Source organism: Schistocerca serialis, chromosome 7 (genome assembly GCF_023864345.2).
Source record: "Schistocerca serialis cubense isolate TAMUIC-IGC-003099 chromosome 7, iqSchSeri2.2, whole genome shotgun sequence".
NCBI classification, from domain to species: Eukaryota; Metazoa; Arthropoda; class Insecta; order Orthoptera; family Acrididae; genus Schistocerca; species Schistocerca serialis.
This window is the reverse complement of record NC_064644.1, coordinates 102,161,793-102,186,320: the sequence shown is the minus strand read 5'-3', so window position 1 is coordinate 102,186,320 and position 24,528 is coordinate 102,161,793. Positions and strand designations below refer to the sequence as shown.

The following is a 24,528-nucleotide window of genomic DNA, read 5'->3' as shown; positions in this document are numbered from 1 at the left end:
TCTAATACCCGCAGCATCACCCGATTTAATTCAACTACATTCCATTATCCTCGTTTTGCTTTTGATGATGTTCATCTTATTTCCTCCTTTCAAGACACTGTCCATTCCGATCAGCTGCTCTTCCAGGTCCTTTGCTGTCTCTGACAGAATTACAATGTCATCGGCGAACCTCAAAGTTTTTATTTCTTCTCCATGGATTTTAATTCCAACTCCGAATTTTTCTTTTGTTTCCTTCACTGCTTGCTCAATATAGAGATTGAATAACATCGGGGAGAGGCTACAACCCTGTCTCACTCCTTTCCCAACCACTGCTTCCCTTTCATGTCCGCCGACTCTTATAACTGTCATCTGCTTTCTGTACAAACTGCAACTAGCTTTTCGGTCCCTGTCTTTTACCCCTGCCACCTTCAGAATTTGAAAAAGAGTATTCCACTCAACATTGTCAAAAGCTTTCTCCAAGTCTACAAATGCTAGAAACGTAGGTTTTCCTTTCCTTAATCTAGCTTCTAACGTAAGTCGTAGGGTCAGTATTGCCTCACGTGTTCCAATATTTCTACAGAATCCAAACTGATCTTTCCTGAGATCGGCTTCTACGAGCTTTTCCATTCGTCTGTAAAGAATTCGCGTTAGTATTTTGCAGCTGTGACTTATTAAACTGATAGTTCGGTAATTTTCTCATCTGTCAACACCTGCTTTCTTTGGGATTGGAATTATTGTATTCTTCTTGAAGTCTGAGGGTATTTCGCCTGTCTCATACATCTTCCTCACCAGATGGTAGAGAGTTGTCAGGGCTGGCTCTTCCAAGGCTATCAGTAGTTCTAATGGAATGTTGTCTACTCCGGGGGCCTTGTTTCGACTTAGTCTTTCAGTGCTCTGTCAAACTCTTCACGCAGTATCGTATCCCCCATTTCATCTTCATCTACATCCTCTTCCATTTCCATAATATTGTCCTGAAGTACATCGTCTTTGTATAGACCCTCTATATACTCCTTCCATCTTTCTGCTTCCCCTTCTTTGCTTAGAACTGGGTTTCCATCTGAGCTCTTGATATTCATACAAGTGGCTCTCTTTTCTACAAAGGTCTCTTTTATTTTCCTGTTGGCAGTATCTATCTTACCCCTAGTGAGATAAGCCTCTACATCCTTACATTTTTCCTCTAGCTATCCCTGCTTACCCGTTTTGCACTTCCTGTCGATCTCATTTTTTAGACGTTTGTATTCCTTTATGCCCGCTTCATTTACTGCATTTTGTATTTCGTCCTTTCATCAATTAAATTCAGTATCTCTTCTGTTCCCCAAGGATTTCTGCTAGCCCTCGTCTTTCCACCTACTTGATCCTATGAGTCGCTTTACCTTCGATGCGTCTTTTCCTTACTGTTTGCGATGACTCTGCGTATTAGCGGCAGGTGTGGCTTAGCTCTGGCTTGATCCCAGCTGCGAGATAGGCTCTTCGCGGCGAGAACACAAGCAGAAATACTCTTCTGGCGTCACAGACCAGCTAGCACACTCTCGGGGGCTCCCCTGTGGCCTTCATAACGGAGATACACTGAGGCGACAAAAGTCACGGGGAGTGATATGCAGATATACCGATGGCGGAGCCGGCCGTGGTGGCCAAGCGGTTCTAGGCGCTACAGACTGGAACCGCGCGACCGCTACGGTCGCAGGTTCGAATCCTGCCTCGGGCATGGATGTGTGTGATGTCCTTAGGTTAGTTAGGTTTAAGTAGTTCTACGTTCTAGGGGACTGATGACCTCAGAAGTTAAGTCCCATAGTGCTCAGAGCCATTTGAACCATTTTTGAACCGATGGCGGTAGTACCGCTACACAAGGTATAAAAGGTCAGTGCATTGGCGGAGCTGTCATTTGCACCCAGGTGACTCATGTGCGGAAGATTACGACGTGATTGTGGCCGCACGTTGGGAATTAACAGACTTTGAACACAGATTGGTAGTTGGAACCAGACGCATGGAACATTCCATTTCAGAAATCGTGAGGGAATTCCACATTCAGAGATCCACAGTGTCAAGAGTATACTGGGAATACAAAATTTCAGGCATTACCTTTCATCACGGACAACAGAGTGGTCAATGGCCTTTTCTTAACGACCGAGAGAGTAGCAGTTGTCAGGCTACAGTTTTTAGCACCTCCCCCCCTTTTCCCAGTATTGTCCCCGTTTCCTCCATCATCAAATTTATTCCTTGGCGCTACAGAATGTCTCCTTTTTTTTTCTTTATTATGTTTCAATGCCCCATCTGGGGCGGGCTGGCAGCAGCATGTGCTCTGTGCTTCAGCCGAAAGACAGCAATTATACAAAGAAGACATTTAAAAGAACAGAAAGGAGAAAATATGGCCTACATAGAAATAAAAAGGGGGAACATTACTGACAAAAGGGGGGCGACTGTAACATGGAGATAAAAACCGTAAAAAAGTAGTGCACACAAAAAACCACACTCTGGGTCAATTAAAGAACATAAGGCGAAGAATGGCCGGAGCATAAAAGTATAGACGGACGCCGTAGCATTGACAGTAACACTATGTACAGCACACAATGAAAATCACAGCTCTTGACGCACGGGAGAACAGCACCAAACACAACACTGATGTAGCACACTGGTTACGATGAGCAAACTGAGAGGATCTGCCAGGGCATGGACACGAGGGAGAAGGAAAGAAGGGAAGAAGAGGGAGGGGGGGCGATGAAGGCCGGAGAGGGAAGGGTGTGGGAGGGAAACAGTCGAGGAGGTGGCGCAGGGAATCAGGGGGGAAAGAGGAAAATCCGCTCGGGGAGAAGGAGGTGAGAAGAAAAGGGTGGCTCTGCGGTGGGGGGGAGGGACAAGGCCAAGTTACAGTTGGAAGGAAGGGTAGGTGTAACAGCAAATTTCAACATCCGGGAGGGGGAGGAGCTGGAAATTGTGCTCATGAAGGAGATGGTGTGGAGGTGGAAGAGCATGTCTCCTATCGGCCTGTACCTTTATTTTAGTCAATTTTTGTGAATTTTTATCTCTCCACTCAGAAGCAGCACATCTTCATAATTTGCTCCATCTACCAATGCAGTCCTCACAGAAAGGGCTTTTGAATCTAGAGGCTGTATCAAAAAGAATCACCCGATTAAAAAAACTATTTTATGTTATCTGAGATGGGTGCGTGAACAACGTACTGCTGGAAAGACTAAACTCTCGAGCTTTACATGGTTCTCGATAGGTAGCAGCAATGTGCGTCCACTTCAGTTCTAGTAAAAATGTCGGGACAACAGAAAGCGTTTTGTATTCTATGTTTTGCGCAGTGCGGGTCAGTAATAACTGTCCAGCGTGACTTTCGTACTAGGTTTGGTGTGGATCCTCCTACAGGAGGGAGCATTAGAGGATAGCATGAGCAGTTCTGAGAAACAGGTTGTTTGTGTAAAGGCAAATCGCCGGGCCGTCCCCGAGTGTCCGACACATACGTCGAAAATCTGAATATTGCATTGACATATGCCGTGCATCTCAAGCTGGATATATTGCACAACTATGGAAAGTTATGAAAAAGAACTTTCTGAATTTCCCGTTCATCAAAAAAGAAAATTTATTATATATGTTAATTAGTTTCAGAAGTATAGACGTGCCAAATCGGATGATTCTTTTTGATATACCCTATATAGTTACGGATTCAGGAAAGCTATCGTTATTTCCAATCTGAAATAAATATCCTGTTTACTTCTTCCTTCGTCACTTATGGTGCTACCTAAATGGCAAAACTCGTCACCGCTTTTAGCATCTCATTTGGTGAACTAATTCCTTCAACGTCGCCTGATTTCATCGGCTACAGTGCGTTACCCTTATCGCGCCGCCGTGGCCGAGGTCCCTAAAGCGGGCTTTGGCTGTGGAGCTCGACCCGGCTGTAAGCAGGTTTGAATCCTGGTGGCGGAAAAATTTTTCTCTGTTAATATTTGGCCGGCAAGGGCAGGGCATGTGGAGGCGTAAAGTTCCTGATCCTTGCGCCAACGTCTGGTTTAAACATTCACTTACTACTATTTTTCCCCGTAGTCGACCCTATATTTACTATTTACGGAAATGACCACATTTTCTCTTAGCCGGCCGGTGTGGCCGTGCGGTTAAAGGCGCTTCAGTCTGGAACCGCGTGACCGCTACGGTCGCAGGTTCGAATCCTGCCTCGGGCATGGGTGTGTGTGATGTCCTTAGGTTAGTTAGGTTTAATTAGTTCTAAGTTCTAGGCGACTGATTACCTCAGAAGTTAAGTCGCATAGTGCTCAGAGCCATTTGAACCATTTTTTCTCTTAGACTCTTTTCTCAGAACTATGTAATTTTTTGATAGGAATTCTTTATAAATCTAATCTTTGTAAATCTAATCCTTTACTCTTTAGTGAAATAATTAGGTGTGCAGATAATACTATTTTAGAAGTTTTTGTTGGTGTGGTATACCCGAAGAAATACACCCATATGCAACGCCACTAGACAATTCTCACACTCATGCCGTGTATCACTTTTCTTCTCCCTTGCCTTGCACACTATACAGTTTGTGGAGGGTGTTTTCTTTATGTGATTCGTGGGGGGACAAACGTACCACAACCTGAAAACTATTGCTTCTAACTCGCAAAATGTCGAAAAAAATCGAGGGCGTTATACACCACTAAATAGATTGATTTCACACACACACACACACACACACACACACACACACACACACACACACACAATACATAGAGTAGTATTACAGGTAGTATGTAATGGAGCATGTTGTAGATAAACAAACAAACAAAAACTCCGTTACCCTTATTTTACTTTTATTGATCTCATCTGACAGTCTCCTTCCAAAATGTTGATGGTGTTGAGACAGCAATCAGCCACAAATTTATTTTAAGTTCCTTTCTTCAAATGATACCGTTACCGGTTTCGAATCATTACAATTCATCGTCAGACGGGTTTCATGCTTTCATTAGAGCATGTGGTGCGTTTTTTACTGATTAGTTGTCCTACTATGTAAATAATACATAATTATAAGCACGTCACACAGATCGTTGCGTTACAGATTTGCATTGGGATGTGACTCACGTGAAATGCCGGTTTGGAGTATTTGTTTTCATAGTTTTCATCCAGCAGACGGCGTTCGTAGTTTTCGCCACATTCCCATCATTGCACAGATAAACTTGTAGCATTGAGCGCTTCAGATTTATCACTGAATGCATTTCGATCATATTTCTACCGTTGCACACTTAAATTTGTATCACTGAGCACTTCGTATTAGTCACAGAACAGACTTCTAACATGCACCGCTTGTTTTGATAGATACAAAGTGTTTACAAATGTATGAGTGTCAAAGATGCTACGATATATCGTAACATTATAAGGATGTTCCATGTTTAGAAAAAGATCATATATTCACTTATGTAACGGAAATATCTTTTACACCAGTACAGAGAGACAGAGAGACATTGATTTTGTGAATATTAGAGTTAATACTGCTACACTAAAAAAATTCTTTGTCATGGAAGATTTTTATAATTAGTTTTCAAACTCAGTCGTTTCGGAAATGCTACCTCCCTTAAGCCTAGTTTACGCGACGACACTAGGTTGCAGACAACTGAGCTACCGGCCACTACACATGCGCGCCGCGCGTCTGCGCAACTCGTTGATGAAACTAAGCACTTTCGGCGTGTTCCAACTTTGGCGACACTAGCTGCATCAGTTTTGAGGTTTTGTAGAGTGTACACAAACTGAAATATGAAGTGGGGAACCGAGAATAATGTTCGCTTTTTGGATATCTATGCTTTTCATAGGTGTTTGTGGGATTTCAATGAAGCTCATTACAAAAATGAGCAAAATATTGCTGCCGCTGAGACCGTCATGTGCGATCATAACATAGATGGTTTGACAATATCTCAACTGCAGGGCAAAATTTATTGAGTTAGGAGCACATATGCAACTGAATTAAGAAAACTACAAGCAAGTGTAATTCTAGCTGTGGCAATGCTCTCGTCTACAAGACTGAAATCACATCATTCGAGTTGGCCAACTCTTTGTTAAGGAATATTGTTGACAGGAGGGAAGGCTACACAAATTCAAGAAGCTGCATTCTTTATTCAATATTCATCTATTTAAAACGTCGCTGCAGTGGTCCCCATTCACATATGTTAGAATTTTGAAATATTGCCACTGTAGAGTGTAGAGAGTAGTTTGCAAACCAAGCCGGCCGGTGTGGCCGTGCGGTTAAAGGCGCTTCAGTCTGGAACCGCGTGACCGCTACGTCGCAAGTTGGAATCCTGCCTCGGGCATGGATGTGTGTGATGTCCTTAGGTTAGTTAGGTTTAATTAGTTCTAAGCTCTAGGCGACTGATGACCTCAGAAGTTAAGTCGCGTAGTGCTCAGAGCCATTTGCACCATTTTGCAAACCAACCTCTCCTTAATGCGGCATGCTTCGAATAATTATTTTGCTAATGTTAATAATTATTACTGTTAATGTTGGTGTTAATGAAATAGCGTCATCACTAACTAAAACAGTATCTTATAGCATGCCGTGTGTTTTCGATTGTACTGCACGCAATATGATATGTAATTTCAGTTCTGGCGACAGTACTTCATGCATTTCAGTACCGGTACCTTTATTCCTTATTGCATAATTTACTCTATTTAGAACAAACGTGAACAGTTCTGGTGACATTCTAAGATAATTAAAAGAACTTCTTGGATCTTCTGTTATAAATTATTTCAGCAAGATTGCTGAGCAACCGAGCTGACGTCTTCTCTTCATCCACTCACGAATCGAAACACGTTTCTTATTTTTTTCTTATGTAGCGATTCCACGGAACAAACTTTAACTCCATCACAACTCGTGCGACGTGCAGCTGCCAAAACTTTCATTTCAGACACGACTCAGGGACCCACAAAACGACGAAACTGAAGTGTATACTGGTGTCGCCGTGTCTACAGTCATGTATGAAACCACTTGCGTGCAGCCGTGCGGGATGAGCGGAGCGGTCGCCGGCACGGTAGGTCAGCGTGTTTGGTCAGAGGGTTAGCTGCCTCTGTAATAAAAAAACTGAGTTAATCGATCAATAACGAACTTAAACGGATGTCTACGACGTCCGCCCCGAGCAGATGCAACGAACAAAATCGAACAAAATGAGAAAAAAAAAGCGGTCTAGGGCGCTGCAGTCATGGACTGTGCGGCTGGTCCCGGCGGAGGTTCGAGTCTCCCTCGGGCATGGGTGTGTGTGTTTGTCCTTAGGATAATTTAGGTTAAATAGTGCGTAAGCTTAGGAACTGATGACCTTAGCAGTTATGTCCCATAGGATTTCACACACATTCGAATACTTGCGTGCAACTGATAGCACGCAACGAGTGGCGCAACCCAATGTCGTCGTGTAAACTAGGCTTTAGCCCGAAAGCCAGTGATCATACCCTTTTGGAGTTGAGATAACAGCTCTATTTCTGCACTGTTTTCGCTACGGTCGCAGGTTTAAATCCTGCCTCGGGCATGGATGTGTGTGATGTCCTTAGGTTAGTTAGGTTTAAGTAGTTCTAAGTTCTAGAGGACTAATGACCTCAGCAGCTGTCCCCCATAGTGCTCAGAGCCATTTGAACCATTTTTTGCACTGTTTTCCGGCTCCCCCAGACACACATTGTATACACTCCGCTGCCAGTCCTGACACATTTTCCGTCTATGAGAGGGTATTGTACGTTGACTTCGAACTGGTTAAGCTCCGTTGCTCTCTGGAGTTGCGGCAGATGTTTACTGGCTTTTCCGCCAGATACCGCCTCTTCTGTAGCTGATCAGCTTGTAGCTCCCATTAGTGCCACGAGATGTCACTCCATCTGACAGTTAAACATGGGTGAGATGACAGAACGAATATTACACACTTACCATTGCCATAGTTTTAAATTACATACTGAAACTTTCCTCATGGAAACATTATCAAAAGCTCTATAGCAGGTTTTGAGATAAGCCTTCGCATGCAGATAGAAAAACGCAATGGACGACTTTAATTTATAATCTGTATGAATGCTGTTTTGCCACTACTATCGTAATCCACATAGGTTTGAAATCAATGAAAGGCGCAGGGAGGATTGTAGCCGGTGGCTGAGTCCCATAGCGACGTGACCTGAGAATTTCCCTTTCCCCTCCCCCCCCCTCTCTCTCTCTCTCTCTCTCTCTCTCTCTCTCTCTCTCTCTCTCTGAAGGGCACGCACGCAGTTGAGCCCCGCCGTCGCCCGGATGCAGCGACACCTGTTGCTGTGGCTGTTGCCGCTGCAGACCGGAAACACGCGAGTGCCGAGGCAAGCAGGGAGGAAGGCTGTAGCGGCAGCAGCCATACGGCACGTGCTCTGCCGCTGTGTAAACCCCAGCTATCAGCGGGCCCGCACACGTGCTAACCCGTCACCTACAGGGCGCAGGCAGACGGGCCACTTCGCGCGAACAAACTCTTACCGGCAAAAACGGCGTGCACACCTACTGTCAAAGTTGCGGAGCAAGTTTTAGGGCTGTTCCGCGACGTTTCTCTCGTCGCAAATCTCAGGGACAACGTCTTATTGGACTCAGCACGTTTTCCGAATTACTTTCTACTTGTACGTCATCAAGACAGATTTTCAGGTTATCTGCTGTCTTTGGGGTGTGACATCCCAAGACCACGAAGACAGAAGCAAATGGAGGCATACTACGGAGCATTTGGTCAAAAAAAATCAGAAATTTCACAACACATTACGAAAAAAAAAATTAAAAGTACTTGAGAGAACACAAAAAGCTGTGCGAGTGAAATAAAAAAATTAATGAAAGCTATTTTTAGAAAATAGTAATGGGATATTATGGAAGGATGGCGAATTAAAATGTCAGACAATAATACCTCCAATCTGCTACACGCCTTTGATATCCTATAGCAGAAGTAGCATCCACTTTTTCTTTTTGTGTACATCGCAGCAGTGTGAAACTCTTGTCCGAATTTCAGAGACCACCCAAAACCAAACGGTAGAACTATTCTTACACAAATTTAAGTAATAAATACAAGCAAATGATAGTTTTATTCTTTAAAAAATCATTATTAGCATAAACTATACTGTCAATAAATGTAGTATTATATCTTACATTAACAAAGCTTTTCAGCTAAGTAATTACGGCTTCACGTATTACTGCGACGATACATGAGATCGCTTGTTTTGAAATTGTAAATATAATCATCAGGATGGTGAAAGATCCACCACTGACGAGGGACCACAGTGTGACAGCTAGCGTGACCGATACTGGAATGCTTTCCTTAAATAGAGTGAACTCTTTAGGAATCCTTTCCTTCTAGTCTTAAGCTTTTGAGAAGATTCATAGCAACAACAATGCCTCCCGAAAATAGGGTCTATCGGAGTTACGTTTGCGTTTAGTTTTTTCTCTTTTAATAATATTAAATCAGTTATATACAAATTAAACTCTCAGAGAACAGTTTCTCTCGGCATAGCGTTCTGATCGTTGTAGTCCTACAACAGTCTGACTCAGAATGTATGTATGGACAATTTTGTATAGCGACTATAGCGATGCACTGTACTACGACTGTCTGTATGCAATACCCCGCGACTTTGTCGCTACATACTCGTATTTACGAGCCTAAGGAAGACTGCGACTGGTCCACCAAATATCTCTTTCGTAATATCTACAGTACGGAGTCTGCAGTTTTCGTCAGTCGCCAAATTTTATTTTTATTTAGCTCTTTGGCCGGATGCCCTTCCTGTCGACAAAGGCGTCAGTTGGCTTAAGGAAGGGAAGTCGTGAACGCCATCCGTCTGTGGATCGTGCAAACTTTTTTCCGCCTTAAAGTGTGACAAAATTGCGTCGAATTACACAACGACCCATTGTTTAAGAACCTGTATTCGATTATAAATTTCTTACTTTATTTTATAAGTGGTTTCGATCTGTTAGATTGTCATCAGATGCGTCTGTATCCTGAACTAGTAAACAAAACGTAAGAAAATTGTAGCCAACGTAGCCAGTGCAGTCAAAAGGTGCGAAAACATTATCACAGTAAACAAATAAAAAAATTGTACCCAAGACAGGCACCTTCAGAATATAAGAATTACGTTTTTCAGGTCGGGACTTGGGGGAAACGAGTCCATTTCAGGAATGTTATTGCTCACAGACGTTTGCCTCAAAGACGCTGCTTAATGGCGGGGTGCACTGTCATAATGGCACAGCTAGTCATCGTCTCCGAACTGTTTCTCCGCTGTACGCAGCACACAGTGCTACCAAATGTGTTCATATCCCTCCGCATTTAACGTTTGCTTAAGTGCAGCAGCGGTACCAATCCTAACCACAAAAATCAGTGCCATGTCACACCACCATTTCCTCTACATTTCACTGTTGTCACTGCAAACTATAGCAGATAACGTTCTCGAGGCATTCTCCAAACACAAACCCTTCCATCGTGTCGCAAGGTATGGCGTGACTGATCGCGTCAAATGGTTCCTTTCTAGTCATCCACTGTCAGGTGATGCCACACTTCACACCACCTAAAGCGCTGGTTAGCATGTGTGTCTATGACGAGCTGCTCGACCATAGTACTCCACTGTCTTTAATTTCTTGTGCACAGTCACTTTGATGGTTGGACTGCTGGTAGCGTTTTGGAAGTCAGACGTGATTCCTTCCGCTGCCCTCGTGCGATTTTTCACAACCACTTTCCTCAATGCTCGACGGTCCGTCTCCGTCAGTATATGAGATGTGCCTGGCCTTGATTTAGGTGTTTCCACTTGACGGTCACGTCGCCAATAGTCGCCTTGGGAAGCTTTAGAAGGGTTGAAATGACGCTGATGGAACTGTTGGGTGACAGCCAAAGACTAGTTCTCGTTCGACGCCACTGAGCTCTCCCCACATACTCATTCTGCTGTTAGCGCTTGTCTGCTGACAAACACAATATTCCCCGCCTCCTTTTATGCTACCGCCTGTCGTGACATCTGTTGGTCAGTTTCGCATTACATAGGGGTTTTGGTCGAATAGTGCACGTCGGACCTTAATGCTCGAGACACACGTCAGTCCGCTTTGAGGGCTCAAGACTCTCCGTTATAGCAATGCAGTGACCCTTCTCAGCTGGGCGTCCTGATATGTTCCAACAGACACTCTCACTGCTGGTTTGTGACATGTTAACTTCCTGACCTGACTGCTTCTGTTACGAGGGCGACAGAAAGGGCGCTCCTGGCCAACAGAAGTCTACTAGAATCAAATATAAGCCTTAATTCGAGGGAGAAATTACAGAGAGTACGTGTTTCGACCAAAGCATTACATGATAGTGAGACATGCACCGTGGGAAAACAGGAAAAGAAGAGAATCAAAGCATTCGATATGAGGTCCTACGGAAGAACGTTGAAACTAAGATGGAACGATAAGGAATGAGGAGGTTCTCTGGAGAATCGGCGAGGAAAGGACAGGATGGTAAGATATCTGTTAAGACATTAAGGAATAACTCCAATGGTACCAGAGCCACCCGTAGAGAGTAAAAACTGTAGAGGAAAACAAAGATTCGAATACATCCAGCAAATAACGAAGGAGCTACGTTGCAATCGCTAGTGTGAGATGAAAAGTTTGGCGTGGGAGAGCAATTCGCAGTGGGCCGCATCAAACCAGTCAGAAGACTGATGACTTTAAAGGAAATGGGGACAATCATGGTACAGGGCAGTATATACATATGCACTGATGAGCCAAAGAAATTGGTACACCTGCCTAATATTGCGAGCACACACAAGTGCTGCAACACGACGTGGCATGGACTAGAGTAATGTCTGAAGTAGTGCTGGAGGAAACTCAGATCATGAATCCTGCAAGGCTATCCATAAATCCGTAAGCGTACGAGCTGGTAGATATCTCTTCTAAACAGCATGTTGCAAGGCATCTCATATATTCTCAATAATCCAGAATGAGATTTTCACTCTGCAGCGGAGTGTGCGCTGATATGAAACTTCCTGGCAGATTAAAACTGTGTGCCGGACCGAGACTCGAACTCGGGACCTTTGCCTTTCGAGGGCAAGTGCTCTACCAACTGAGCTACCCAAGCACGACTTACGCCCCGTCCTCACAGCTTTACTTCCGCCAGTACCTCATCTCCTACCTTCCAAACTTTACAGAAGCTCTCCTGCGAATCTTGCAGAACTAGCACTCCTGAAAGAAAGGATATTGCGGAGACATGGCTTAGCCACAGCCTGGGGGATGTTTCCGGAATGAGATTTTCACTCTGCAGCGGAGTGTCCGCTGATATGAAACTTCCTGGCAGATTAAAACTGTGTGCCGGACCGAGACTCGAACTCGGAACCTTTGCCTTTCGAGGGCAAGTGCTCTACCAACTGAGCTACCCAAGCACGACTCACGCCCAGTCCTCACAGCTTTACTTCAGCCAGTACCTCGTCTCCTACCTTCCAAACTTTACAGAAGCTCTCCTTCGAACCTTGCAGAACCAGCACTCCTGAAAGAAAGGATATTGCGGAGACATGGCTTAGCCGCAGCCTGGGGGATGTTTCCAGAATGAGATTTTCACTCTGCAGCGGAGTGTGCACTCATATGAAACTTCCTGGCAGAGCACTTGACCGCAAAAGGCAAAGGTCCCGAGTTCGAGTCTCGGTCCGGCACACAGTTTTAATCTGCCAGGAAGTTTCATTCTCAATAATGTCTGAGAAGTTTGGGGGCCAGCGGGAGTGTTTAAACTCAGAAGAATGTTCCTGGAGTCACTCTGTAGCAATTCTGGACGTGTGGGGTGTCGCATCGTCCTGCTGGAATTGCCCAAGTCCGTCGGAATGCACAATGGACATGAATGGATGCAGGTGTTTATATAGGGTGGTTACGTACGTCAGAGTCATATCTAGACGCATCAGGGGTCTCATATCACTCCAACTGCACACTCCCCACACCATTACAGAGCCTCCACCAGCTTGAACAGTCCCCTGCTGACATGCAGGGTCCATGGGTTCTTGAGCTTGTGTCCATACCAGTACACGTTCATCCGCTCGTTACAATTTGAAACGAGACTCATCCGATCAGGCAACATGTTTCTATTCATCAACAGTTCAATGTCGGTGTTGACGGGCCCAGTTGAGGCATAAAGCTTTGTGTCCTGGAATTATCTAGGGTACACGAGTGGATCTTTGGCTCCGAAAGCCCATATCGATATGTTCCGTTGAATGGTTGGCATGCTGACACTTGTGATGGCCAGTATTGAAATCTGCGGCAATTTGCGGAAGGGTTACACTTCTGTCACGTTGAACGATTCTCTTCAGTCGTTGGTACTGTTCTTGCAGGATTTTTTCCCGACTCAGCGACATAGGAGATTCGACGTTTTACCGGATTCCTGATATCCACGATACACTCGTGAAATGGTCGCACGGGAAAATACCCACTTCATCACTACGTATGAGATGTTGTGCCCCATCGCTCGTGCGCCGACTATAACATCACGTTCAAACTCACTTAAATCTTAATAACTTGCCATTTTACCAGTAGTAACCAATCTAACATCTGCACCAGACACTTGTTGTCTTACACTACTGGCCATTAAAATTGCTACACCACGAAGGTGACGTGCTACAGAAGCGATATTTAGCCGACAGGAAGAAGATGCTGTGATATGCAAATGATTAGCTTTTCAGAGCATTCACACAAGGTTGGCGCCGGTGGCGACACCTACAACGTGCTGACATGAGGAAATTTTCCAACCGATTTCTTATACACAAACAGCAGTTGACCAGCGTTACCTGGCGAAACGTTGTTGTGATGCCTCGTGTAAGGAGAGAAATGCGTACCATCACGTTTCCGACTTTGATGAATGTCGGATTGTAGCCTATCGCGATTGCGGTTTATCGTATCGCGACATTGCTCCTCGCGTTGGTCGAGATCCAATGACTGTTAACAGAACATGGAACCGGTGGGTTCAGGAGGGTAATATGGAACGCCGTGCTGGATCCCAACGGCCTCGTATGACTAGCAGTCGAGATGACAGGCATCTTATCCACATGGCTGTAACGGATCGTGCAGCCACGTCTCGATCCCTGAATCAACAGATGGGGACGTTTGCAGAGCAGCAACCATCTGCACGAACAGTTCGACGACATTTGCACCAGCATTGACTATCATCTAGGAGACCATGGCTGCGGTTACCCTTGACGCTGCATCACAGACAGGAGCGCCTGCGATGGTGTACTCAACGACGAACCAGGGTGCAAGAATGGCAAAACGTCATTTTTTCGGATGAATCCAGGTTCTGTTTACAGCATCATGATGGTCGCATCCGTGTTTGGCGACATCGCGGTGAACGCACATTGGAAGCGTGTATTCGTCATCGCCATACTGGCGTATCACCCGGCGTGATGGTATGGGCTGCCATTGGTTACACGTCTCGGTCACCTCTTGTTCGCACTGACGGCACTTTGAACAGTGGACGTTACATTTCAGATGTCTTACGACCTGTGGCTCTACCCTTCATTCGATCCCTGCGAAACCCTACATTTCAGCAGGATAATGCACGACCGCGTGTTGCAGGTAATGTACGGGCCTTTCTGGATACAGAAAATGTTCGACTGCTGCCCTGGCCAGCACATTCTCCAGATCTCTCACCAACTGAAAACGTCTGGTCAATGGCGGCCGAGCAACTGGCTCGTCACAATACTCCGGTCACTACTCTTGATGAATTGTGGTATCGTATTGAAGCTGCATGGACAGCTGTACCTGTACACGCCATCCAAGCCCTGTTTGACTCAATGCCCAGGCGTATCAAGGCCGTTATTACGGCCGAGGTGGTTGTTGTGGGTACTGATTTCTCAGGATCTATGCACCCAAATTGCGTGAAAATGTAATCACATATCAGTTCTAGTATAATATATTTGTCCAATGAATACCCGTTTATCATCTGCATTTCTTCTTCATGTAGCAATTTTAATGGCCAGTAGTGTATACAGGGTGTTACAAAAAGGTACGGCCTAACTTTCAGGAAACATTGCTCACACACAAAGAAAGAAAATATGTTATGTGGACATGTGTCCGGAAACGGTTACTTTCCATGTTAGAGCTCATTTTATTACTTCTCTTCAAATCACATTAATCATGGAATGGAAACACACAGCAACAGAACGTATCAGAGTGATTTCAAACACTTTGTTACAGGAAATGTTCAAAATGTCCTCCGTTAGCGAGGATACATGCATCTACCCTTCGTCACATGGAATCCCTGATGCGCTGATGCAGCCCTGGAGAATGGCGTATTGTATCACAGCCGTCCACAATACGAGCACGAAGAGTCTCTACATTTGGTATCAGGGTTGCGTTGACAAGAGCTTTCAAATACCCCCATAAATGAAAGTCAAGAGGGTTGAGTTGAGGAGAGCGTGGAGGCCACGGAATTGGTCCGCCTCTACCAGTCCATCGGTCACCGAATCTGTTGTTGAGAAGCGTACGAACACTTCGACTGAAATGTGCAGGAGCTCCATCGTGCATGAACCACATGTTGTGTCGTACTTGTAAAGGCACATGTTCTAGCAGCACAGGTAGAGTATGCCGTATGAAATCATGGCGGTGAATCGAGGAAGTACAGTAGATACTGACGAAACTAAAATGAGCTCTAACATGGAAAGTAAGCGTTTCCGGACACATGTCCACATAACATCTTTTCTTTATTTGTGTGTGAGGAATGTTTCCTGAAAGTTTGGCCGTACCTTCTTGTAACATCCTGTATAGGTGTTGCCGACCGCAGCGTCCTATTCTGCCCCTTTACATATCTCTGCATTTGAATACGCATGCCTATACCAGTTGTTTTGGCGCTTCAGTGTACATCGAGAGCCAGCCACGCACCGTAGCAAGTATGGTGCGCGTAGTCCGGACCAGGCGCGTGGCGTTGGTGGTCCACCGCCCACGGCCGCGCCTCGCCTCCGCACAGGGAAATTGGACCAGGCGGACGGAATGTACGGCCTGAGCAGCCTGGCCAGCCACGCCTCGTTAAAAAGGCGCAGCGGCCAGCTGCTACCGCCATTCGCGGACTCCCGTCTGTTCCGCGTTACTTGTGCTCGCTACCAGCAGGACAACTTGCTTTCTTTCTTTCGCTTTCCCTGTGGTATACAGAATGGAAACACTGTAGCATTTATTGAGTACCACTCTGGGACCTACGCCATGTTGGACCGACGGAAGAGAGAGAGAGAGAGAGAGAGAGAGAGAGAGAGAACAAAGAAAAGCAGCGCGCCTCTTACCTGTATGTTCAGTCAGTGAGAGAACGTCATAGAGGTGTTCAACAAACAGCAGTCACAGATGCTACGAGAAATATGCTGTACATCGCCGAGATCTCATGTTCAGAAAACAATTCTCCCAACTTGTATCTCGCGTTATGCCCGCAGTTAGCGAAATTCTACGTATACATATGGGGTAGACACAATCCTTCTCCACGAGAATCGTCAGGGCCTTGGAAATGTAATGGGCTAAAATGTTTCTGGTGCATCGTTTAGTCTCCGCCACGCACCGATTGATGGCTTGTGGCACACATAAGTAGTCTTACTCGTCGAGGTAATGTAAGAAAAGTACTGTGATCTGAATCTGGGTTTTAAATTAATAATTAGTTGGAAGCGGTAAAAATGGAGAGAACATAAAGTTTCGCGAGCCTTTATTACAAACGGAACACAAATTCGATGTGGGCGAGATTGGGGTGGGAAATCGGTTGTGTCTTCCGGTTCAAAGGAACTATCCCGGCATTTGCCTTGAACAATTTGAGGAAAACATGGGAAAAGTACCAGAATGAAAGTTCACAGTGTAGCGGAGTGTGCGCTGATTTGAAACTTATTGGCAGATTAAAACTGCGTACATGACTGGGACTCGAAAAAATAAATCTGGATGGTCTGTGTGATGTGGCCCTCCTCTTCCCGAATGCGAGCCGTCTTCTAACCAAATTACTGCCCCAAAAAAAATGTTTCAAAAAAATGGTTCAAATGGCTCTGAGCACTATGGGACTCAACTGCTGAGGTCAATAGTCCCCTAGAACTTAGAACTAGTTAAACCTAACTAACCTAAGGACATCACAAACATCCATGCCCGAGGCAGGATTCGAACCTGCGACCGTAGAGGTCTTGCGGTTCCAGACTGCAGCGCCTTTAACCGCACGGCCACTTCGGCCGGCTTACTGCCCCACTCAGTCATTAATAAACTGAAGACTGTCTACTTTAAGGTCACTTTTTTCTTCTGCCCCTGATCAGGTTTTGGCAATGCTCTTGCTTTTGCCGTGGATGTTTTATTTTATTGTGAATACTGAATTCATGGCCACTTTCGCGAAGTGAGGTCACTCTAACGAAAACCAGTTCGCGTGTCAAGTAAATTGTTTTGAGAATTTTGAAACATTTCTGTAATATTGTTATACCGTATGTTACATTTAGGATTATCTTATGTACGTGGAAGCTATGGAAACTACAACGTGTCGCAATCAAACAGGAATGTGTTTTCGTGCTACTATTCGAATTCAAGCGCTGACATTCGAATTGAATGTGGGTCAAATCCACGTACGACAACTCAGAATTGGTTCTGTCGTGATTTGTCTAAATCAATTGATGCAAATGTGAGCGTAGTAACTATGAGATGAACGCGTACGAAATTTTTCCCTATCCTGACTTTGTGCACTGTGTCTAATGAACCCGTCGTTGACCGCAGGGTTGAGGCCTAATCTTCCTTCGTTTTGAAGTGTGGCATAAAATATGAATTTCCAAATCATTCTGTTATAGTGACATTGCATAGAACAGCATGCAGCTTGATCTTATTGTACAACATAGCTTTTAATAATTGAATTTTCAACAAACTGTAACTTTCTGTATGTTTCCTACAAACTGTGTGTGTTGATACAGAGCTCTTACATTCTGGTTCTCGGGCGACTACCTTCCTGGGTCCACATAGTTTGAATCTGGCTCGAAATCAACGTGTGAGACATAGTGTGTAGTATGACGTAAAATGTTTTCCAGCGAACAAACCCGGATCTGAAACTCCATCCTTGGTAAATGTGAATGTACTGATTTCAGCACTCTCTCAGGACTGGCTAAGAAGTCTGTGGCACAGTATTCTGTCGGAAAGCGAAGATCAAAATTTGTAATCCAGAAATACTTATTTTAATTATCGAGTTTTTCGTGTTCTTACCTGCCTCTGCAGCACTCTAGTGGCGAACTGCGCATGTGCGTTGAGTACCTGGCTATATGGGCTACTCACACACGCCATAACCGAAGCATTCGATCGTGTTTAGGTTTGTTTCTGCTGATTAAAAACGCCTCTCTTAATTAAAAGCCCCTCAGGAATGGAAAATGCGCGCAGTGGTTCTTTTCTGTGTGCAAATACGCGAAAGCGGTCAAAATTCATTGGCGGATTTGCAGAGTTTGTGGAACAAACACTGTGAGCAATTCAAAAGTGCCCGGAGTAATGTTTGATCATCTATCATCACTGAAGTCTTGGTGCTGAAGGTTAATGCAAAAGTTCAAGAAAACAAACGCTTTACTACTTTGAGTGGCTTTCGGTTCGTGTCCATTCAGCCATCTCAGTAGTGGAAAGAAGATATGGCAGTGTGTTTGAGGAGACTTTCGTATCAAATGATTCAAATGGCTCTGAGCACTATAGGACTTAACTTCTGAGGTCATCAGTCCCCTAGAACTTAGAACTACATAAACCTAACTAACCTAAGGACATCACACACATCCATGCCCGAGCCAGGATTCGAAGCTGCGACCGTAGCGGTCGCGCGGTTCCAGACTGCAGCGCCTAGAACCGCTCGGCCACTCTGGTGGGCACTTTCGTATCAATTATGACGATACGAACTTGAGGACAACACAACACCCAGTTCCCGAGCGGTGAAAATCCCCGATAGCTTTATTGATTCATACTTAGTAATGATTTTTTTCTAAAGTTTTGTTTATGAAATTCTCAGAGAACGCTTAAATTACCGGAAGGTGCACTCACGCTGACACAGGAAGCCAGTGCTTTGATTTTTTGTGAGCGGTACGGTAATGTAATGAATTATTCAACCGAATTTTCTTTCCATTCTGTATATAGGTGGCTCATATTACACCAGAATAGGAATACCAGTCCACGAAATGGAGGCATTTTGCATAACCATAAAAAAGTGAGGTTAACGAAGCCTATTTCAATTCGAAAGATCGTGTGCACTGAATTTTGGGATAGACAGAGGGAGTTGGTTGCAGATTTTTGCTTTAGGATAACGCAATTAATTTTGAGACACATTGTGAAACCTTAATTAAACTGTGCCTAGCTACCCAAAAAGAACTGCAAGCTCAATAAATGTGTTATTTTCCTCATTTTGTTTTATGACAATGTGTATCCACATACGGCCCAATCAATACAAGATATCACCGCATCATATGGCTGGGAGCAACTTGATCACCTGATGTTTAGCCGAGATGTAGCGCCGCATGATAACCACTTGTTGCAGTACTTGAAAAAGAACAGTTACGCGGTCAAATTAGGTGGCACAGTTTCCGAGAACGGAAATCAGAACGTGATTCCAGGTAGCGATAAGTGCCTTAATAGTGATGGAAATTACGTTGCGAAGTATATTAAGGTATAGTCTATGATTTAATAATAAAACTGTTTCAGGAAAAGGTACGTTTATTTGTACGAATGGTGTTCAATTAGTAATGTAATACATTTTTTTCGTACAGCAGGTTTGTTTCATTCAGGATGCCAATACACCATATTATTCATACTCTTTTGGCTACGAAAATGCATTTTTCAACCTAATCTCCGTTTATTGTGACAGCCTTTTGCTACCTTGATGGGAGGACCTGTATGCCCGCAAGGTACCACTCTACTGATCTACGTCGGAGTCAATGTCTTGATGCGTCAATAACCTCTCCGTCATCCACTTACTTCTTCCCGTGGGATGCATCCTTCATTGGGCCAAACAGATGGAAGATAGGAGGTACGAGGTCCCGGCTGTGGGGTAAATGAGGAAGAACAGTCCAATGGTAAATGAGGAAGAACAGTCCAATGGTAAATGAGAAAGAACAGTCCAATGAAATTTTCTGAGCATCTCTCGGGTGAGCGGACTTGCGAGAGGGCTTGCAATGTCATGGAAAAGTTGGATCGTTTGCGTTTCTGTGGCGACGAACACGTTGACGCCGTTTCTTCAGTTTCCCGAGGGTAGCACAATACACTTCCGAGTTGATCGTTGCACCAAGATGGAGAACGTCAAACAGAATAACCCTTCATAGTCCCAGCAGACCGTCGCCATGACTACCGGCTGAGTGTGCGGCTTTGTCCTTCGGAATAGAGGTGGTGTGGAGCTACTCTATGGATTACTGTTTTGTTTCTCGTTCGCAGTGATGATCCCATGTCTCGTCGCCTGTGACGATGTTCGACAAAACATTCTACATCTACATCCATACTCCGCAAGCCAACTGACGTTGTGTGGCGGAGGGTACCTCTATCGGTTCTCCCTTCTATTACAGTCTCGTATTGTTCGTGGAAAGGAAGATTGTCGGTATGCCTCTGAGCGGGCTCTAATCTCTTTGATTTTATCCTGATGATCTCTTCGCGAGATATACGTAGGAGGGAGCAATATACTGCTTGACTCCTCGGTGAAGGTATGTTCTCGAAACTTCAACAAAAGCCCGTACCGAGCTACTGAGAGTCTCTCTTGCAGAGTCTTCCACTGGAGTTTATCTATCATATCCGCAACGCTTTCGCGATTACTAAATGATCCTGTAACGAAGCGCGCTGCTCTCCGTTGGAACTTCTCTATCTCTTGTATCAACCCTACCTGGTACAGATCCCACACCGGTGAGTAGTATTCAATCACTGGGCGAACAAGTGTACTGTAACCTACTTCCTTTGCTTTCGGACTGCATTTCCTTAGGATTCTTCCAGTGAATCTCAGTCTGGCATCTTCTTCACCGACGATTAATTGTATGTGGTCATTTCATTTTAAATCACTCTAATGCCTACTCCCAGATAATTTATGGAATTAACTGCTTCCAGTTCCTGATCTGCTATATTGTAGCTAAATGATAAAGGATCTTTCTTTCTGTGTATTCGCAGCACATTGCACTTGTCTACATTGAGATTCAATTGCCATTCCCTGCACCATGCGTGAATTCGTTGCAAATCTGCCTGCATTTCAGTAAAATTTTCCATTGTTACAACCTCTCGATATACTACAGCATCATTCGCAAAAAGCCTCAGTTAACTTCCGATGTTATCCACAAGGTCATTTATATATACAGGGTGATTCAAAAAGAATACCACAACTTTAGGAATTTAAAACTCTGCAACGACAAAAGGCAGAGCTAAGCACTATCTGTCGGCGAATCAAGGGAGCTATAAAGTTTCATTTAGTTGTACATTTGTTCGCTTGAGGCGCTGTTGACTAGGCGTCAGCGTCAGTTGATGCTATGATGGCGACCGCTCAACAGAAAGCTTTTTGTGTTATTGAGTACGGCAGAAGTGAATCGACGACAGTTGTTCAGCGTGCATTTCGAACGAAGTATGGTGTTAAACCTCCTGATAGGTGGCACTTATCTGTCCGTAACTACCTGAACGTCAACTACCCGAGGCGATGGATCGGCCGCCAGGCAGCCCGTGACAGAGCACTTCATCACTGGCCTCCAAGAAGCCCTGATCTTACCCCCTGCGATTTTTTCTTATGGGGGTATGTTAAGGATATGGTGTTTCGGCCACCTCTCCCAACCACCATTGATGATTTGAAACGAGAAATAACAGCAGCTCTCCAAACTGTTACGCCTGATATGCTACAGAGAGTGTGGAACGAGTTGGAGTATCGGGTTGATATTGCTCGTGTGTCTGGAGGGGGCCATATTAAAAATCTCTGAACTTGTTTTTGAGTGAAAAAAAAAACCTTTTTAAATACTCTTTGTAATGATGTATAACAGAAGGTTATATTATGTTTCTTTCATTAAATACACATTTTTAAAGTTGTGGAATTCTTTTTGAATCACCCTGTATTATAAATAGCAACGGTCCTACGACACACCCCTGCGCCCCACCTGAAATCAGTCTTACTTCGGAAGGCTTCTCTCCATTAGGAATGACATGTTGCGTTCTGTTATCTAGGAACTCTTCAATCCAATCACACAATTGGTCTGACACTCCATATGCTCTTACTTCATTAAACGACCGTGGGGAACAGTGTCAAACACCTTGCGGAAGTCAAGAAACACGGCATCTACCTGGGAACATTGTTACGATCGGCCTCGCAAAGCGCAAACAGTTCCGCACAAATGCTTTTTATTGTCATCTGTTAGGTAGCGAAAGCCTTGTGTTGTGGCCGAGCGGTTGTAGGCGCTTCAGTCCGGAACCGCGCTGTTGCTACGGTCGCAGGTTCGAATCCTGCCTCGGGCCTCGATGTGTGTGATGTCCTTAGGTTAGTTAGGTTTAAGTAGTTCTAAGTTCTAGGGGACTGATGACCTCAGATGTTAAGTCCCATAGTGCTCAGAGCCATTTGAACCATTTTAGGCAGCGAAGAACCCAGCGGGCACACACCTTTGAGTAACCCAACTGACGGACGAGTGTGTCAGCACTTCCAACAGAGACGGTCAGTTGAGCAGCGAGGTGTTTGAGTGTGATCTGTCGATCACCTAGAATGAGAGTGTCCGTACGTTCACAGTTGCGTGCGGACGGCCAGCACACGGGACATCGGACGGATTTGCGCTGCCATGTTGCAATGATAGACGCCTCGCCCAACGATTTACCGTGCTTTTGTTCACTGCCAGATCTCCGTAAACATTCTGAAAGCGCATGTGAATATCTGCGATGCTCTTGTTTTCCGCCAAAAGAAAATTGCAGCTCTCTACTTTGAACGCACCTCAGTCACAGACGCCACTTTGAGGACTACGTAATAACGCCGCCACCAATTGGAACTTCATGAAACAATGCAGGCTGAAACAGGAATATTCCACAACGTCTCACAAGAAATTCCACATTTTTTTCAACCGGCAATGGCCGAGAAAAAGATGTGACATTTTTTTCAACCGGCAATGGCCGAGAAAAAGATGTGATGCGTTACTTATTGAACGCCCCTCGTAAAATCTCTATTGCGTCATCGTTGCACAAGAAGAGAAATCGAAAATACAGTTGGTGTATGCTGAAGATACCGTAGAACAGGTTCGTCACGAGGTCAATGGTCTCAAATGTGAGCCAGGATGTAAATGCACGTTAGCAAATAGGAGCCGTCAGATGAAGTGGGCGGATGATGTATTGACTGACAGAAATTTCGGTCGGCCAGGGCACGCGGCCTGCCAGTCCAAGGGGTTTCGCTATCTGTCTTCCTCTGGAGCTGGAGCTGCCGTCTGGAATCTCCGGTTTGCAGAACCGGCTGGTCGCTGCAGGTGCCTTGTCCCACCAGTTTCCCGTGAAACCGACCCCGTCTCAGGCCAGCGACGTGCCGCTGTTTTGGTTGAGACATCTACGTCCAGATCTACATTTATGCTTTGGAAGCTACCTTACGGTGCGCGCTTTCAGTAACGCTGTCGGCTTGTTGAGAAGTAGCGAAGGGAGTCCCACAAGGTTCAGCTACGGTCCACTCCTTTTCCTTGTATGTATCAATGACCTTCCACTTAACATTCATCAGGCAGAACTGATACTTTCTGCAGCTGAAACTAGTGTTATAATAAATCCCATTACAGATAAAGCAGCAGAAGGAATGATTAATTATGATTTCAAAGAATGATTAAGTCGTTGTCTGAAAATGGGCTCTCCATTATGTTTGAGAAAACGCACTGTATTGATCCATTGATGTACCCTGTTTTTCTCCTGTGAAGATTATTGTAATGATCGCAACTGGTAGAGAATACAAATACAATTGTACAGCTGATGCTTCTTTCACGGTATCTAACAGCTGTAGACAGTCACCTCCGAAAATTTACAACAGGCTCATACTAGCAATTGATGTAGACCATCAACAGGAGTCACTAAACAGGATAGACTGCTCCAAATTTGGGAGTGCATATATTAATGAAAAGTTTAGCTGAAAGAAGCATTTTACTGCTCAAACAATTAAGTTCAGCTACTTTTGCTGTTAGTCTTGGAAACAACCGTATCAGACTTCTAACATATTTTGCATATTTCCACAGAATAATATCTTCTAGAACGATGTTCAGAGTCAGCCGCGGTGGCCGAGCGGTTCTAGTCGCTTCAGTCGGGAACCACAGGGCTGCTACGGTCGCAGGTTCGAATTCTGCCTCGGGCATGGGCGTGTGTGATGTCCTTAGGTTAGTTAGGTTTAAGTAGTTCTAAGTCTAGGGGACTGATGACCTCAGATGTTAAGTCCCATAGTGCTTAGAGCCATTTGAACCATTTTGAATGTTTTGAGGTAACCCATCTCTCAGAAAGAATGTATGGGATGCCCACAAGTGAGCAGTGATAATAATATGTCGTAGTCGCCCACAGTCATCTTGTAGGTACCTGTTTGAGGAGTTAGGTATTACAACCAATTAAAGCCGACGTAAATAATCCATCACAACTTGAGAAGAATAGTAATGTCTATCAACTGAAAGAAAAAACAGCCCTCGGTCACTATTTTTAACAAATTAACCTGGTTTCAACAC

At 44.7% G+C, this 24,528-nt stretch overlaps 1 protein-coding gene and 2 non-coding genes across 3 annotated transcripts in view; 1 reads left to right on the top strand and 2 right to left on the bottom strand.

Annotated features, from left to right (window-relative positions):
- LOC126412335 (cyclic AMP response element-binding protein A-like) overlaps window positions 1–24,528 on the top strand; it is a 690,109-nt gene that overhangs the window by 125,843 nt on the left and 539,738 nt on the right. The gene's annotated exons all lie outside the window — the stretch shown is intronic.
- On the bottom strand, window positions 11,938–12,012 carry Trnas-cga (transfer RNA serine (anticodon CGA)). Its single transcript has one exon. It is a non-coding gene; the product is annotated as a tRNA-Ser (tRNA).
- Trnas-cga (transfer RNA serine (anticodon CGA)) lies at window positions 12,239–12,313 on the bottom strand. Its single transcript has one exon. It is a non-coding gene; the product is annotated as a tRNA-Ser (tRNA).